This window comes from Hypanus sabinus, chromosome 2 (assembly GCF_030144855.1).
Source record: "Hypanus sabinus isolate sHypSab1 chromosome 2, sHypSab1.hap1, whole genome shotgun sequence".
In the NCBI taxonomy this organism is placed as follows: domain Eukaryota; kingdom Metazoa; phylum Chordata; class Chondrichthyes; order Myliobatiformes; family Dasyatidae; genus Hypanus; species Hypanus sabinus.
In genome coordinates, this window is record NC_082707.1 from 77,248,221 (window position 1) to 77,265,502 (window position 17,282).

The window sequence follows — 17,282 nt, forward strand, 5'->3', positions numbered from 1 at the left end:
ACCTATCCAATTTTACTTTAAATGACAATACCGAACCTGCCTCTACCACTTCTACTGGAAGCTCGTTCCACACAGCTACCACTCTCTGAGTAAAGAAGTTCCCCCTCGTGTTACCCTTAAACTTTTGCCCCCTAATTCTCAACTCATGTCCTCTAGTTTGAATCTCCCCTACTCTCAATGGAAAAAGCCTATCCATGTCAACTCTATCTATCTCCCTCATAATTTTAAATACCTCTATCAAGTACCCCCTCAACCTTCTATGCCCCAAAGAATAAAGACCTAACTTGTTCAACCTTTCCCTGTAACTTAGGTGCTGAAACCCAGGTAACATTCTAGTAAATCTTCTCTGTACTCTCTCTATTCTGTTGACATCTTTCCTATAATTCAGTAACCAGAACTGTACACAATACTCCAAATTCGGCTTTACCAATGCCTTGTACAATTTTAACTTTACATCCCAACTCCTATACTCAATGCTCTGATTTATAAAGGCCAACATACCAAAAGCTTTCTTCACCACCCTATCCACATGAGATTCCACCTTCAGGGAACTATGCACCATTATTCCTAGATCACTTGGTTCTACTCATTCTTCAATGCCCTACCATTTACCATGTATGTCCTATTTGGATTATTCCTACCAAAATGTAGCACCTCACACTTATCAGCATTAAACTCCATCTGCCATCATTCAGCCCACTCTTCTAACTGGCCTAAATCTCTTTGCAAGCTTTGAAAACCTACTTCATTATCCACAATGCCTCCCACCTTAGTACCTTAGTCCTATTCCCCAACATGGCTTGCGACTGTTTCTTTATTCATGGTGATTAGTGTATGGAATGAAAATAATCACATCATAACAATAGCATTTCATATTTCCTCACAAGGTAGTAGGCTGCTCAACCTCATCTATCCCACTGTCCTTACAAATGCCCATCCCTTCCTCCATTTCTTCTACTAACATCCTAGACTAGGGATAATGTACATTAGCAGATTAACTATCAGTTACCATGTCTTTGGGATGTGGGAGAAAAGCAAAGCACCAAGTAGGCAACTATGCAGTTACATGGAGACATGAAGAGTTTATATATTTAGCACCAGAGGACAGAATGGAACCTAATTACTGGATAAGTGAAGCAATAGTTCTACCTGTAAAATGAACTACACAACATGGAAACAGGCTCTTCAGTCCAGTTCATCTATGCCCAATAAGTTACTAACTTGAGGTAGTCCTACTTCCCTGGATTTGACCCATATCCACTGACTCTTCCTCTTCATAGACAATACCTGTCTAAATATTTTTTAAATGCTGAAATTGTATCAGGCTCTACCACTTCTGCTGGAAATTCATTCCATAAACACAACATTCTCTTTGTGAAAAACTTGTCCCTCAGGTCACCTTTAAATCTTACCCTTCTCACCTAGATTTGCCCACCAGAGGTAAAATGACTGTAACAGTTCACCTTACCTAGGCTCCTCATGTTTTTATGCACCTCTATAAAGATATTCCTTATCCTGTTACCCTCCAGGAAAGTAAACTCAGCCTATCTGGTCTCTCCTAACCAAAGACACTCAGTCTTAATAACAACTCTGTGAATCTTTTCTGCAACCTTTCCAGTTTAATGGCATCCTTTTGTTAGCTAGGCAACCAGAACCATATAGAATATTCCAAGTGTAGTCTCTCCAATGTCTTGTACAGCTGGAACATGTCATCCCATTATGGAGCAGTGTGGCTAAATTTAGATCTATTGATGCTATCACAATGCAAAAATGTTCTGTTTCCTATTTCACTGATGTCAGCTACTTCAGTAAGACATGTTTGTACAAACAAGCATGGCAAATAACGATTTCAGACAAGCATATTGCTATTTGAAATATGCAATAGGGACAGAGACATAAACATAACTATGTTATTCTAATTCACCATTCACTAAGCCACCTACTGAGACAATAAAATTGAATACATCATCTATATTTATGTCAGAGGATATTTTATGTTAGCTGTGCCCAAACTTGTACATTTCTTTCTCAAAGGGATTCGCTGTCTATAAAGCACTTTTCAATTACTGTATCTGAGAGTGGCATCTTGTCTTCTTTTCTTTGTACTCTGACCATGATCTTGTACCAAAATATTCTCCAGCGTTGAATAGCTGGGTGCAAATTTCTGTACTTTGATAAGAAGTTAAGATTACTTGCTTACTGGAAGTTTTTGAACTGTGCCTTTCAGTAAAAAACACGCAATCCACTGGCTCTTTCAACTCTGCAATTCTTGAAGTTACCATTCTAATTCAGAGAAATGACATACCAGGTTGAAATGCAGAAATACTCCAGACTTTAGTTGCGACTTTATAAATGTGGATTTGGGACAATTATAGAGACTTAACCTCTGATGTGAAATATCAGGAGAAAATCTGAATTCTGCATTATACTATATATTGACAAAAGATTCCATTCGTTAATCCTAGCATTGATTCTGTCTCTTGAAATAATTATTACCTAAAATCAATAGTTTTGGTTCTAACTGCTGCTGAAATAACACTATTGTCTTCTGTAATATTCGTATGACTACCCAATGTGATCAAATAAATTCCCTTAAGATATCAATTTAGTCAGCAGCATTAGCAAGCTACATAATTATTCTACAATTCTTAACTCAAATTATAACTGCAGGAAAAAAGAGCTGCTGAGTGCCAAATGACACATTGAAATATCCTGTTGCTCGGCAATAACATGTGGGCAAATAATGATCAGAGGCTCCTTCCATATCAAAGTTGCTGTTATGTCCTTCACATCAGTAAACTGAGTGTCCTTGTTTTTGTAGTCCTACATGTTTTTCCATTGTACAGATGAGGCATCACAGAAAGATAACCAAATGTTCACAATAAAACAAATGGCACAGAAAGTCAGCATTTGATTTGATAATAAGAGACGAAGGTAAATTGATTAAGTTATGCTTGACAAAGCAGGAGCCTTAATCAGAAATGGGAATTCAAATCTCAGCCTCACAATATCAGGGACTAAAGTTCAAATAATTAAGTAAATGTTAACTAATGTGCTGTTGTCAGTCATGGCAACTATAAAGTTTCAAGATTGTCATAGAAACTTGACTTTGTTCACTAATACTCTTTAGGTTGTAATCCTTACGTGGTCTGGCCTTTATGTGCTCACATGTCCAGCAATGTTAGAATGTTACCTGGATTTCAGCACCTAAGTTACAGGGAAAGGTTGAACAAGTTAGGTCTTTATTCTTTGGAGTGTAGAAAGTTGAACAGGGACTTGATAGAGGTATTTAAAATTATGAGGGGGTAGATAGAATTGACATGGACAGGCTTTTTTCATTGAGAGTAGGGGAGATTCAAACAAGAGGACATGAGTTGAGAGGGGACAAAAGTTTAGGGGTAACACGAGGGGGAATTTCTTTACTCAGAGAGTGGTAGCTGTGTGGAACGAGCTTCCAGTAGAAGTGGTAAAGGCCAGTTTGATATTGTCATTTAAAGTAAAATTGAATAGGTATATGGACAGAAAAGGAATGGAGGGTTATGGGCTGAGAGCAGGTCGGTGGGACTAGGTGAGAGTAAGCGTTTGGCATGGACTAGAAGGGCCAAGATGGCCTGTTTCCATGCTGTAATTGTTATATGGTTATAATGCAGGATCCTTAAAAATCCCATAGAATAACCCTGTTCAGTTCAGGGGGCGATTTGGGATAGACATTAAATTCTGGTCATGCAAGTGTTCCTCACATCCTGAAAAAGAAGCAAAAAGGTCTGGAATGTTTCTCTTCTTTGCTAACATACTAGTTCCTTTGCAGCTGATGAATTATTTTTGTGTTACTGGTGAGCAATGCTGGGTATCGGTGACAAGAAAATCCGATTTTTCCGTACCAACAATTGAAGCTGCTCAAATTCAGAGTTGAATTTTGTTCCACCAGAACACCTATTTGATTGCTCACTGCCACCCAACATGTGTTTGAAATGAACCCATTTCCAAGATTATGGGGGGAAAGCTGGAGTATGGTAGTAAACCAGCCATGATTGTCATGGCAGAGAAAACTCGATGGGCCAAATGACCTAATTCTGCTCCTATATCGTATGGTTTTTTAAAATTAATTTTTTAGTAAGTTTCTACACTACAACAGAAAAAAACACCAACAAAATGGAGATTTATACAGTGCTAAACAAATGTGTCTAATATACAATTTATAATAATACAGAAAAAAACACCCAAAATAAAATCATATAAAGTTAGTGTCCTCCCCAACCTCCCACTACAAAACTCCAAGCCAACCATTACAATGTAAAGAGCTTTCGTCACCACAGACCTGTAAATATTTTAAAAAAGTATAATGCCTACTACCTAAGCTATAATGTAATTCACAACAAAAAAAAACGTAAAACTTAACCAGGAAAAAAAGCTGAAAGTAAGGGATTGTAGTACAAAAAAAGGATAAGCATTTAGTTTAAAGAGAAATTATGAAAATATTCAAGAAAAGGTCCCCGCACCTTGTGAAACCTTATGTCTGAATTAATAAGTGAATAATGAATCTTTTCAAGATCTAAGCAGGACATAATGTCTCTGAGCCATTGAGCATGAGTGGGTGGGGCAACCTAAGAAGAACTAACCGTCTAGCCCAGGGGTCAGCAACCTTTACCACTGAAAGAGCCATTTGGACCCGTTTCCCACAGAAAAGAAAACACGGGGAGCCACAAAACCCATTTGACATTTAAAATGAAATAACACTGCATACAACATTTTTTTTTGCCTTTATGCTATGTATAAACAAACTATAATGTGTTGCATTTATGAAATCGATGAACTCCTGCAGAGAAAATGAAATTACATTTCTGCATGCAACAAAAACATTTTGAACTCCGAAAAAAAGACGTTGGGTTGAAGGTTACTTTTAAGTAAAATACTCAATGTCTATTTGAGTCCTTCTTGTATTTATGAAAAACACCGACCTTAAATTGTCCGCCAGCAGCAAACCAAAAATAACGTCAGCCAGCTGTCAACCTGAAAAATAAAAGGACTATTTCACTGAACAATGAAAAAATATGAATATATGTAAAATAATAAGCAATTAAAATATTTATCATACTTTGTTAATGGGATTTCTGCTCCTGGACCTCAGCGCACAGCGTCTGCAAATTAGGGCTGTATGATGTCACCTTCATCTTTACACAGGATCGCAAGCTGTCATCTGTGAGGCGTGCACGATGTTTGTTTTTAATAAAGTTCATGTTGGAGAACACCTGCTCACATACATATGTGGATCCAAAGATCGACAGGACTCCAAGCACATACTTTTTAATATTTACATAAATGTCGGGGATAGCATTCCATGTTTCGAACACAAGTTTGTCCGGGTTGGGGAGGTTTTCAATATCACTCCATTTGTGATTCTGAGCAAGAACGGCCTTCTGACGGGCAACATCTTCAAGGTCTGCTGTCAAGCGTCTAAACTTGGACTCCCATATGTCTTTGTCGGCTATGTCGGCCAGTTCCATCTCAAGATCAGGTTGACTCACACCTGCCAATGCAGTCGTATTCAGTAGGGATGGATCGATGCTTAGGGGAGTGACCGGGAAGGATAATGTGTTTTTTTCCTCTCTGAACTCACAGAAGCGTTTCCCAAACGATGTTTGCATTGCGATGATTGCAGAATGTAAATACTCCGAATTTATCATGTCGTTACCTTGTTTGAACTCTCTCAAATTGGGGAAGTGAGACAATGTGCCTTTCTGTAAATCTCGGGCAAGCACTGTCAACTTGCGCTCGAATGCCAAAACATCCTCCAACATGTGTAGGGCTGTACGTCCTTTCCCCTGAAGAGCTGTGTTCAGCGTGTTCAGGTGCGCTGTCATGTCTGCCATGAAGTGTAGATTTTCCAGCTACTTTGGCTGTTCCAGCTCAGGAAAGGTGAGCCCTTTGCTGCCCAGGAAAGTTTTCACTTCTTCCAGACACGCGACAAAGCGTTTCAGCACCTCCCCTCTGGACAGCCAGCGATAAAAACACGTTGTAGCGGTGTGCTACACGCAGTCAGTAAACTGCAGTCAAAGATAACTTTATTCGAACTAAACAGCCTTGCTTTTAAGCCTCCCTCAACCCGCCCCCCATGGGCGTGAATGCTGCAAAAGACACGTACTCACAAACCCCCGTAGGCTATCTCCCTTAGCCTGAACGCTGGCTAATTGTGAGCCGGTTCGGATGTGCCAGGAAATGGGTGGCCACAACGTTTTATTTAGATTGTACAAGATCACCATAATCTTCAAATTTAGAACTACATTTCAAAAACTAACAAACTAACATAAAATACATTTTAATTAAATACTGACCATTTATTTTCCAAAGCCACAGGGAGCCGCAGCACAGAGATGAAAGAGCCTCATGCGGCTCCAGAGCCGTGGGTTGCCGACCCCCGGTCTAGCCATAAGAGAAGCAAAAGATAACGTTCGACGTTTAGTCGGACTCAAATTCATGTCTACTTCACCCAAGGTGCCAAAGAGAGCAATCAGAGGGTTAGGTTCTAAGTGGCAATTAAGAATATCTTATGGTTTTATGGTCTTAAACCACTCAACTCTTCTGCATCAACAGCACAGACAAAAGGGACCAAATTGCCTCTTTCTGCGTTTTACAATTCAATGATACTATTTGTCATTCAGGGTGTTGGGTTAGGGAGGTCAGGTTGTGTTTGATCTGGGTCTTCTCTCTTGCTCCACTCTTGCCTGTGCTATTCTTGCTGCAGCATTGGTTTTTGTGACTCTGTGGTTCTTCATTCTCCTTGATACATCTGCCCTGGAAAGTAGAATAGCCTTCGGATGGAGATTTGACCCTCAGTTGGTACACTCCCGTAGCCCTGTCTCCAGATTATTATTTAACTGGTAAAAATTGCAGCTTGCTGCTGTGCAGAGGAACCTGGGAGTGCTTGTGCATGAATTACAAAAGGTTGGTTTGCAGGTGCAGCAGGCTATCAAGAAGGCAAATGGAGTGTTAGTCTTCATCGCTAGAGGGAATGAATTTAAGAGCAGGAAGGTTAAGCTGCAATTGTACAAGATTCTGGTGAGGTCGCACCTGGAGTACTGCATGCAGTTCTGGTCTCCTTACTTGAGGAAGGATATTATGTACTGGCTTTGGAGGGGGTTCAGAGGAAGTTCACCAGGTTGATTCCAGAGATGAGGGGGTTAGACCATGAGGCAACCATTGAGTTGCCTGGGTGTACTCGCTAGAATTCAGAAGAATGAGAGGAGATCTTCCAGAAACATTTAAAATTACGGAAGATAAGATAGAGGCAGGAAAGTTGTTTCCACTGGTAGATGAGACTAGAACTAGGCGACGAAGCTCAAGATTTGGGGGAGTAGATTTAGGACTGAGATGAGGAGGAACTGCTTTTTCCAGAGGGTGGTGAATCTATGGAATTCTCTGCCCAATGAAGCAATGGACGTTACCTCAGTAAATATATTTAAGAAAAGGTTGGATAGATTTTTGCCCAGTCGGGGATTTACGGTTATGAGGTAAAAGCAGGTAGGTGGAGGTGAGTCCATGGCCAGGTCAGCCATGATCTTAATGAATGGCAGAGCAGGCTCGACAGGCCAGATGGCTGACTCCTGCTCTTATTTCTTATGTTCTAATGACCTCTCAAATGGCCTTTCACATGAGCAGATATTATAAAGCAATTAATGCAAATCTAAAAAAGACAGTACAAACTATTACAAAAATGAAAATAAAATTTTCCCATGACACATCCAACAGCAAGAAATTAATAAAACAATCAATTTAAGTGATATAAAAACAAAGCAACTCTAATGAAATAAATGAAACCACATGCAAACACTTGCTATGGGTAGAATAACGCTGGGTGGAATTCCCCAGAACAGTCAGTGTTGTGGAGCACCCTGGGGTTTGGAGGGCTGTCCATGTGTGTGGGTAGGTGAGAGGAAGGAAGGGGCTTGTTTTGCTTCATTGTTTAGTCATCTGTTGTGTTCTGCGTTGTTCTGCCAAGCATTGTAAGAGTGCTGTGTCAGTGCCGGAAAGTGTGGCAACGCTTACAGGCTGCCCCAGCGCATCCTTAGGTTGAATGGCACATTTCAATGTATGTTTCAATATACATCTGATTAATACAATGAATCTTCCTCCTACAAATGATTTTGAGCAACTTACATATAACACTCGGAAATCTGCAGGTGCTGGAAATTCAAGCAACACACACAAAATGCTGGTGGAACGCAGCAGGCCAGGCAGCATCTGTAGGAAGAAGCGCTGTCGACGTTTCGGGCCAACACCCTTCGTCAGGACTAACTGAAGGAAAAGATACTAAGGGACGTTGACAGCGCTTCTTCCTATAGATGCTGCCTGGCCTGCTGCGTTCCACCAGCATTTTGTGTGTGTTACATATAACACTGCTCCATCTGTTTTTCAAACAAACCTCTCAACTAAACTTTCATAATTTAAGACTTTATACTGGTACTTTGACATCATGTGTATAAAATCTGTGACATTATCCTTCCTTATAATCCACAGTTTTGCATCCTGCCTAGCCTGTTTTGATAATTGTTCACTTGGTAACGGTAATTATACATCTTTTCATTGTGATCTCTGCTAATTCACCTCAAGGGTCTCACGTAAGTATTCTCAGCTCTTCAATCATGACAAAGTACCTTTCAAAATAGGTATCTGCTCTAAAGTAGCTGAACTGATTGGAATTGCAACAGAAGAATCTGCAAGCTTTGACAATGTGAAAAAGTAAAATCAGTAAAACTTCAGATTAACCATATAACCATATAACAATCACAGCACAGAAACAGGCCATCTTGGCCCTCCTAGTCCGTGCCGAACCCTTAATCTCACCTAGTCCCACCTACCCGCACTCAGCCCATAACCCTCCACTCCTTTCCTGTCCATATACCTATCCAATTTTACCTTAAATGACACAACTGAACTGGCCTCTACTACTTCTAAAGGAAGCTCATTCCACACAGCTATCACTCTTTGAGTAAAGAAATACCCCCTCGTGTTTCCCTTAAACTTCTGCCCCCTAACTCTCAAATCATGTCCTCTAGTTTGAATCTCCCCTACTCTCAATGGAAACAGCCTGTTCACGTCAACTCTATCTATCCCTCTCAAAATTTTAAATACCTCGATCAAATCCCCCCTCAACCTTCTACGCTCCAATGAATAGAGACCTAACTTGTTCAACCTTTCTCTGTAACTTAATTGCTGAAACCCAGGTAACATCCTAGTAAATCGTCTCTGCACTCTCTCTAATTTATTGATATCTTTCCTATAATTCGGTGACCAGAACTGCACACAATATTCCAAATTTGGCCTTACCAATGCCTTGTACAACTTTAACATTACATCCCAACTTCTGTACTCAATGCTTTGATTTATAAAGGCCAGCGTTCCAAAAGCCCTCTTCACCACCCTATCTACATGAGACTCCACTTTCAGGGAACTATGCACAGTTATTCCTAGATCTCTCTGTTCCTCTACATTCCTCAATGCCCTACCATTTACTCTGTATGTTCTATTTGGATTATTCCTGCCAAAATGTAGAACCTCACACTTCTCAGCATTAAACTCCATCTGCCAACGTTCAGCCCATTCTTCTAACCGGCATAAATCTCCCTGCAAGCTTTGAAAATCCACCTCATTATCCACAACACCTCCTACCTTAGTATCATCGGCATACTTACTAATCCAATTTACCACCCCATCATCCAGATCATTTATGTATATTACAAACAACATTGGGCCCAAAACAGATCCCTGAGGCACCCCGCTAGTCACCGGCCTCCATCCCGATAAACAATTATCCACCACTACTCTCTGGCATCTCCCATCTAGCCACTGTTGAATCCATTTTATTACTCCAGCATTAATACCTAATGACTGAACCTTCTTAACCAACCTTCCATGTGGAACTTTGTCAAAGGCTTTGCTGAAGTCCATATAGACTACATCCACTGCCTTACCCTCATCAACATTCCTCGTAACTTCTTCAAAAAATTCAATAAGGTTTGTCAAACATGACCTTCCACGCACAAATCCATGCTGGCTACTTCTAATCAGATCCCGTCTATCCAGATAATTATAAATACTATCTCTAAGAATACTTTCCATTAATTTACCCACCACTGATGTCAAACTGACAGGTCTATATTTGCTAGGCTTCCTTCTAGAACCCTTTTTAAACAATGGAACCACGTGAGCAATACGCCAATCCTCCGGCACAATCCCCGTTTCTAATGACATATTAAAGATCTCCGTCAGAGCTCCTGCTATTTCTACACAAACTTCCCTCAAGGTCCTTGGGAATATCCCATCAGGACCCAGAGATTTATCCACTTTTAAATTTCTTAAAAGCGCCAGTACCTCCACCTCTTTAATTGTCATAGGTTCCATAAATTCCTTACTTGTTTCCCACACCTTAGACAATTCAATATCCTTCTCCTTAGTGAATACCGAAGAGAAGAAATCATTCAAAATCTCTCCCATTTCCTTCGGTTCCACATATAGCTGACCACTCTGATTCTCTAAGGGGCCAATTTTATCCCTCACTATCCTTTTGCTTTTAATATAACTGTAGAAACCTTTCGGATTTACTTTCACCTTATTTGCCAAAACAACCTCGTATCTTCTTTTAGCTTTTCTAATCTCTTTCTTTAGATTCCTTTTACATTCTTTATATTCCTTGAGCAATTCCTTTACTCCATGCTGCCTATATCTATTGTAGACATCCCTCTTTTTCTGAACCAAATTTCTAATATCCCTTGAAAACCATGGTGCTCTCAAACCTTTAACCTTTCCTTTCACCCTAACAGAAACATAAAGATTCTGTACCCTCATAATTTCACCCTTAAATTGGCCTTAGATTGGGTTAAAAAAAGTAATGCCCTGTATATTAATCCCACTGATTGTGTAATGATATATCCAAGGTGTAAACACAATATCAGTATTTGTGTCATCTTATTGAAAATGATTTATTTCAAAAGTGACCCACATTCCAAAGTCACGCTGGTTAACCAGCTACAGTGAATTACACAGTCATGACTGTACAGAGAGTAGATCAGTGGGTTAGGAGCATATCTTAGAGGTGAGAAGGAGATGTTATTTCTGATACATGCTGACTGTGGTCTCTCGATGAGGAGGTCAAGGATCCAGTTACAGAAGCCCAGGTTTTGTAGTTTGCTGATTAGTACTGAGAGGATGATGGTGTTGAATACTTTAATCAATAAACAGCAGCCTGGCATAAGTTTGGCTTCTGTCCAGGTAATCCACTGCCGAGTGGAGAGCCAGTGAGGTTGTATCCGTTGTAGATTGTACGTGCCTATCAGCAGTGTCAACAGAGCTTTACCAAGCGGGATATCTCACAGGTCGGCAGCGGTTATTTAAAAAGGGAGCTTTGATAGCGTTTGTTCATTGTATGTGACCTATCAGTGGCGTCATCAGAGCTCTGCGAAATAAATAAAAGTACAGAGGAGATAAGCAGAGTGGCCATTGTCGGGGCAACCATTGTACGGGAGTAGGCCAGAGGCGAGAGTAGAAGCAACAGTCTTGGAAGAGGCATCAACTCTGTGTGAAGCATCTGTTAAGGTTTCCTTTTTGCTTATCTCCCCCCACTCTTACTGTAACATTTAAATGGCTGTGGTGTGCTCTTCATGCTGGATGTTGGAGTCTTGGGAGACCCAGAGTCTCCCGGGGAACTACATCTGCCTGAAGTGCATCCGTCTGCAGCTCCTTGAAGACCATGTTAGGGATCTGGATCAGCAACTGGATGACTTTCGGCTTGTACGGGAGACTGAAGAGATAATTGATCAAAGCTACAGGGAAGTAGTCACCCAGAATTTGCAGGCGAGTAACTGGGGAAACCGCCTGGAGAAATGGAAACAGGAGGTTAGAACCAAGCACCCCTGTGGCCATTCCCCTCAAAAACAAATACACTGCTTTGGATACTTCTGTGGGGGATGACCTCCTGGGAGACCGAGCAGAAGGGAAAGAGAGAGAAGAAGCGAGCGGTTGTGATAGGCGACTCAATAGTGAGGGGAACAGACAGGAAATTCTGTGGACGTGAACGGGACACCCAGATGTCAGGGTCAGGGATGTCTCAGATAGCGTCCACAACATTTTGGAGAGGGAGTGGGGGAGCAGCCAGATGTCTTGGTACATGTTGGTACAAATGATACAGGAAGGAAAAGCAAAGAGGTCCTGAAAAGAGAATTTAGAGAGCTCGGTAGAAAGCTGAGAAGCAGGACCTCCCGGGTAGTAATTTCTGGGACGCTACCTGTTCCATGCACCACCGAGGGCAGAAACAGGATGATCTGGCAGATAAATGTGTGGCTGAGAAGCTGGTTCAGGGGTCAGGGCTTCAGGTTCTTAGATAATTGTGATCTTTTCAGGGGGAGGTATGACCTGTTCAAAAGTGGCGGGTTGCTCCTGAACCCGAGGGAGACTAATATTCTCGCTTGCAGAGCTGTTGCGAAGGGTTTAAACTAACTTGGCAGCGGGGTGGGAACCAGAGTAAAGGGACTCAGGAAAGGACAGATAGTAAAAAGGTAAAAATAGTGTGCAGTCAGAATATCAGGAAGGGCAGGCAGGTGATGGGACTTAGTTGCAGCCAACAGGCTGAGTATCAAAACATTAGGAATGGAGAGTCAGAAAGGACAGCAAATACGGTACTCAAGGTGTTGTATCTAAATACGCGTAGTTTAAGAAATAAAGTGGATGATCTTGTTGTAGTAGTACAGATTGCCAGGTATGATGCTGTGGCCATCACTGAATCATGGCTGAAGGATGGTTGTAGTTGGATGTCCAAGGTTACACATTATATCAGAGGGACGGGAAGGTGGGCAGAAGGGGTGGTGTGGCTCTACTGGTAAAAAATGGCATCAAATCAGTAGAAAGATGTGACATAGGCTTGGAAGACGTTGAATCCTTGTGGGTTGAGTTAAGAAACTGCAAGAGTAAGAGGACATTGATGGCTGTTAGATACAGGCCTCCCAACAGTGGCTGGGAAGTGGACCACAGGTAACAACAGGAAATAGAAAAGGTGTGTCAAAAGGCAATGTTAAGGTAGTCATGGGAGATTTCAACATGCAGGTTGATTGGGAAAATCAGGTTGGTAATGGGTCTCAAGAGAGTGAGTTTGTTGAGTGCCTAAGAGATAGCTTTTTAGAGCAGTTTGTCATTCAGCTATACTGGATTGGGTGTTACATAATGAACCAGAGAGGATTAGGAAGCCTAAGGTGAAAAAATCCCTTAGGAACCAGTGATCATAATGTGATTGTGTTCAACTTGAAATAGTAAAGTCTGATGTAGCAGTATTTCAGTGGCGTAAGGGAACTTACAGTGGTGTGAGAAAGGAGGTGGCCAAAGTAAATTGGAAGAAGCTGCAAGCAGAGCAACAATTGCATAACATTCCTGGGGAAAAGGAGGAAGGTACAGAACATGTGTATTCCAAAAATAAAGAAATATTCAAATGGCAAAATAGTACAACTATGGTTGACAAGGGAAATCAAAGCTATTATACAAGCAAAAGAAAGGGCATACAAAAAAGCAAAAATTAGTGGGAAGATAGAGGATAGGGAAGTTTTTAAAAACGTACAGACAGCAGTGAGGCAGTGAGTGGGAATAAAAGGATCCTTTTCTGGTTGGTTGCCAGTGCCTAGTGGTGTTCCGCAGGGGTCGGTGTTGCGACCACTTCTTTTTATGCTGTACATAAATGACTTAGCTGTTGGAAGAGATGGTTTTGTTGCTGAGTTTGTAGATGATACAAAGATCGGTGGAGAGGCAGATACTTTTGAGGAAAAATGTAGGTTGCAGAAGGACTTGGACAGATTAGGAGAATGTGCAATAAAGTGGCAAATGAAATACAATGTTGGAAAATGCATGCTCATGCACTTTGGTAGTAGAAATAAATGTGTGAACTATTTTCTAAACAGAGAGAAAATCCAGGAATCTGAGATGCAGAGGAACTTGGGAGTCCTTGTGCAGAACACACTGAAGGTTAACTTGCAGGTTGAGACAGTGGTGAGGAAGGCAAATGCCATGTTAGCATTCATTTCAAGAGGTCTAAAATACAAAAGCAAGGATGTGATGCTGAGACTTGATAAGGTGCTGGTGAGGCCTCACCTTGAGTATTGTGAACAGTTTTGGGTCCCTCATCTTAGAAAAGATGTGCTGGCATTGGAGAGGGTCCAGAGGAGGTTCACAAGGATGATTCCAGGAATGAAAGGGTTATCATACGAGGAACATTTGATGGCTCTGGGTCTGTACTCACTGGAATTGAGAAGGATGAAGGGGGATCTCATTGAAATCTTTTGAATGTTGAAAGGCCTATACAGAATAGATGTGGAAAAGAAGTTTGCCATGGTGGGAGAGTCTGGACAAGAGGGCACAGCCTCAGGATAGAGAGGTGCCCTTTCAAAACAGAAATGTGTAAAGGTGGTGTATTTGTGGAATCTGTTGCCACATGCAGCTGTGGAGGTCAGGTTGTTGGGTGTATTTAAGGCAGCAATCGACAGGTTCTTGATTGGACGTGGCATCAAAGGTTACGGGGAGAAGACCGGGAACTGGAGTTGAGGAGGAGACAGAAAAAAAAGATCGTCCATGACTCAATGGCAGAGCAGACTCGAGGGGCCAGATGGCCTATTTCTGCTGTAACAACCACTGAGTGTTAACTGCCCTCAATAAAAGATGCTCTGCAGCTGTATTACCATTACTGCTGATCAGCAGATTGCAAGAGTTTGAAATAAGGGCTTTACTGCATTTCTCATGTCGGCATGTAGTAACTCCATCAGCATGGATGAGGGTGGCTTTGAGTAGTTCAACAGTTTATGGCAGTAGATGGACAGGAGCTGGGAGTTCTGACATGAGTTAATTTGGCAGATTGAATGTGACCAATAGACCATGACCCATCTGATGGTATTGCAATCCCAAATCGCTCTTTGGGAAGCCTGATTTAGATTGCCCTGGAAGAGGGTAACATTTATAACAGCTTCCTGATGTCTGTGTCTAACTGCTCATGTGCAAACATCAAAATTGCTATCTGATTTACTGCTGATAGTATCAATTGTACTGTTAACAGATTATCCACTCATACTCTGTTGAAATCAAACAGGTTCATTGTAAAATATATTCTTAAAACCATTAATCTTTTTGTATTCAGCAATGATGTCACGATTAGAATCAGAATCAGGTTTATTATCGCTGGCATGTGTCATGAAATTTGTTCTTACCAGCAGCAGTTCAATGCAATACATAATATAGAAGAAAGAAAAATAAAATAATAATAATAAATACATAAATTACAGTATATGTATATTGAATAGATTAAAAACTATGCAAGAGACAGAAATAATATATATTAAAAAAGTGAGGTCGTGTTCAAGGGTTCAAAGTCCATTTCGGAATTGGATGGCGGAGGGGAAGAAGCTGTTCCTGAATCACTGAGTGTGTGCCTTCAGGCTTCTGTACCTCCTATCAGATGGTAACAGTAAGAAAAGTGCATGCCCTGGGTGCTAGAGGTCCTTAATAGTGGACACTTCCTTTCTGAAACACCGCCCCTTGTAGATGTCCTGGGTCCTTTGTAGGCTAGTACCCAAGATGGAGCTGACACCCTAAATTTACAACCTTCTGCAGCTTCTTTCGGTCTTATGCAGTAGTCCCCCCAAACCAGACAGTGATATTGAACTTTTCCTACTGCTATAGCCTTTTAATGTATTAAAGTTGTAAGTTTGAGTTTTTCTAGGTTGCATTGGTACCATAGCAGGTGCTAGCTTGGGGGTATCTGTCTAGCATTGTCAAAACATTTCCAAATGATCGATCTTAGCAAAATAGCTATGAGCAAGCTGGAATTAAAATCGTACACTTTGAAGAATATTTCTTTTCTCTCTCAATTATTCAAAGCATTTTCATCTAACTGTTTTAAAGTTGTTGCAAGTGAAAGAACTAGGCCATCGGAATTGGAGAGAGATAGTCTTGTTGCTAAATCTACTGTAATATGTCCAACTGGAGCTGATGGTTCAGTATTGCAATGTTCCAGTCTCCCTGCTAGTGGAAGCGTCCTCACACTGTTCCTTCATGATTGCAGGGATGAATTTCTGAGCATGGATATATATGTGAGGAAATGCTTTCTGCCAACTCTTCCCTCCATCATTCCGCAGCTTCCTGGACTCTTGCGTGTTCCTGCTTCCTCCTTTTCTAATCTCAGAAGAATGGCAGCCAGCATATTGGCTTGAAACCAAGCAGATCTTGGCTAGAAGTTCATCATCACCAATCCTCTAATGGCTTGTCAAATTAGTTCAAGAAGCAATTACTATCAATTCCAGCAGCCAATTTTTCAAAAGAATCAGTAGTGGCATGTGAACAGTTGAAAGTGTTTTACTTAACAGCATTTGATAGCCCCGTTATACTGTATATTGTTCCAAATGTTCCAGCAGCACATTCCCAGATGGCCATATCTGCACCAGGTGTATCGAACTGCAGATCTTGAGGGACTGAGTTAGGGAACTGGAGATGCAGCTCGATGACCTTCGCCTGGTCAGGGAGAGTGAGGAGGTGGTAGAGAGGAGTTATAGACAGGAGGTCACACTGGGGCCACAGGAGACAGACAGGTGGGTCACATTCAGGAGGGAGAAAAGGAAGAGTCAGGTACTAGAGAGTATCCCTGTGGCTGTACCCCTTGACAATAAGTACTCCTGTTTGAGTACTGTTGAGGGGGGCAGCCTACCTGGGGGAAGCGACAGTGGCCGTGCCTCTGGCATAGAGTCTGGCCCTGTGGCTCAGAAGGGTAGGGAAAGCAAGAGGAAGGCAATAGTGATAGAGGACTCTGTAGTTAGGAGGTCAGACAGGTGATTCTGTGGAAACAGGAAAGAAACTCGGATGGTAGTTTGCCTCCCAGGTGCCAGGGTCCGGGATGGTTCGGATCGCATCCAAAATATCCTGCAGTGAGAGGGAGAACAGCCAGAGGTCGTGGTACATATTGGTACCAATGACAAAGGTAGGAAAAGGGAGGAGGTCCTGAAAACAGACTACAGGGAGTTAGGAAGGAAGTTGAGAAGCAGGACCTCAAAGGTAGTAATCTCAGGATTGCTGCCTGTGCCACGTGACAGTGAGAATAGGAATAGAATGAAGTGGAGCATAAATGCGTGGCTGAGGGATTGGAACGGGGGCAGGGATTCAGATTTCTGGATCATTGGGACCTCTTTTGGGGCAGGTGTGACCTGTACAAAAAGAGGTGTTGCACTTAAATCCCAGGGGGATCAATATCCTGGCAGGGAAGTTTGCTA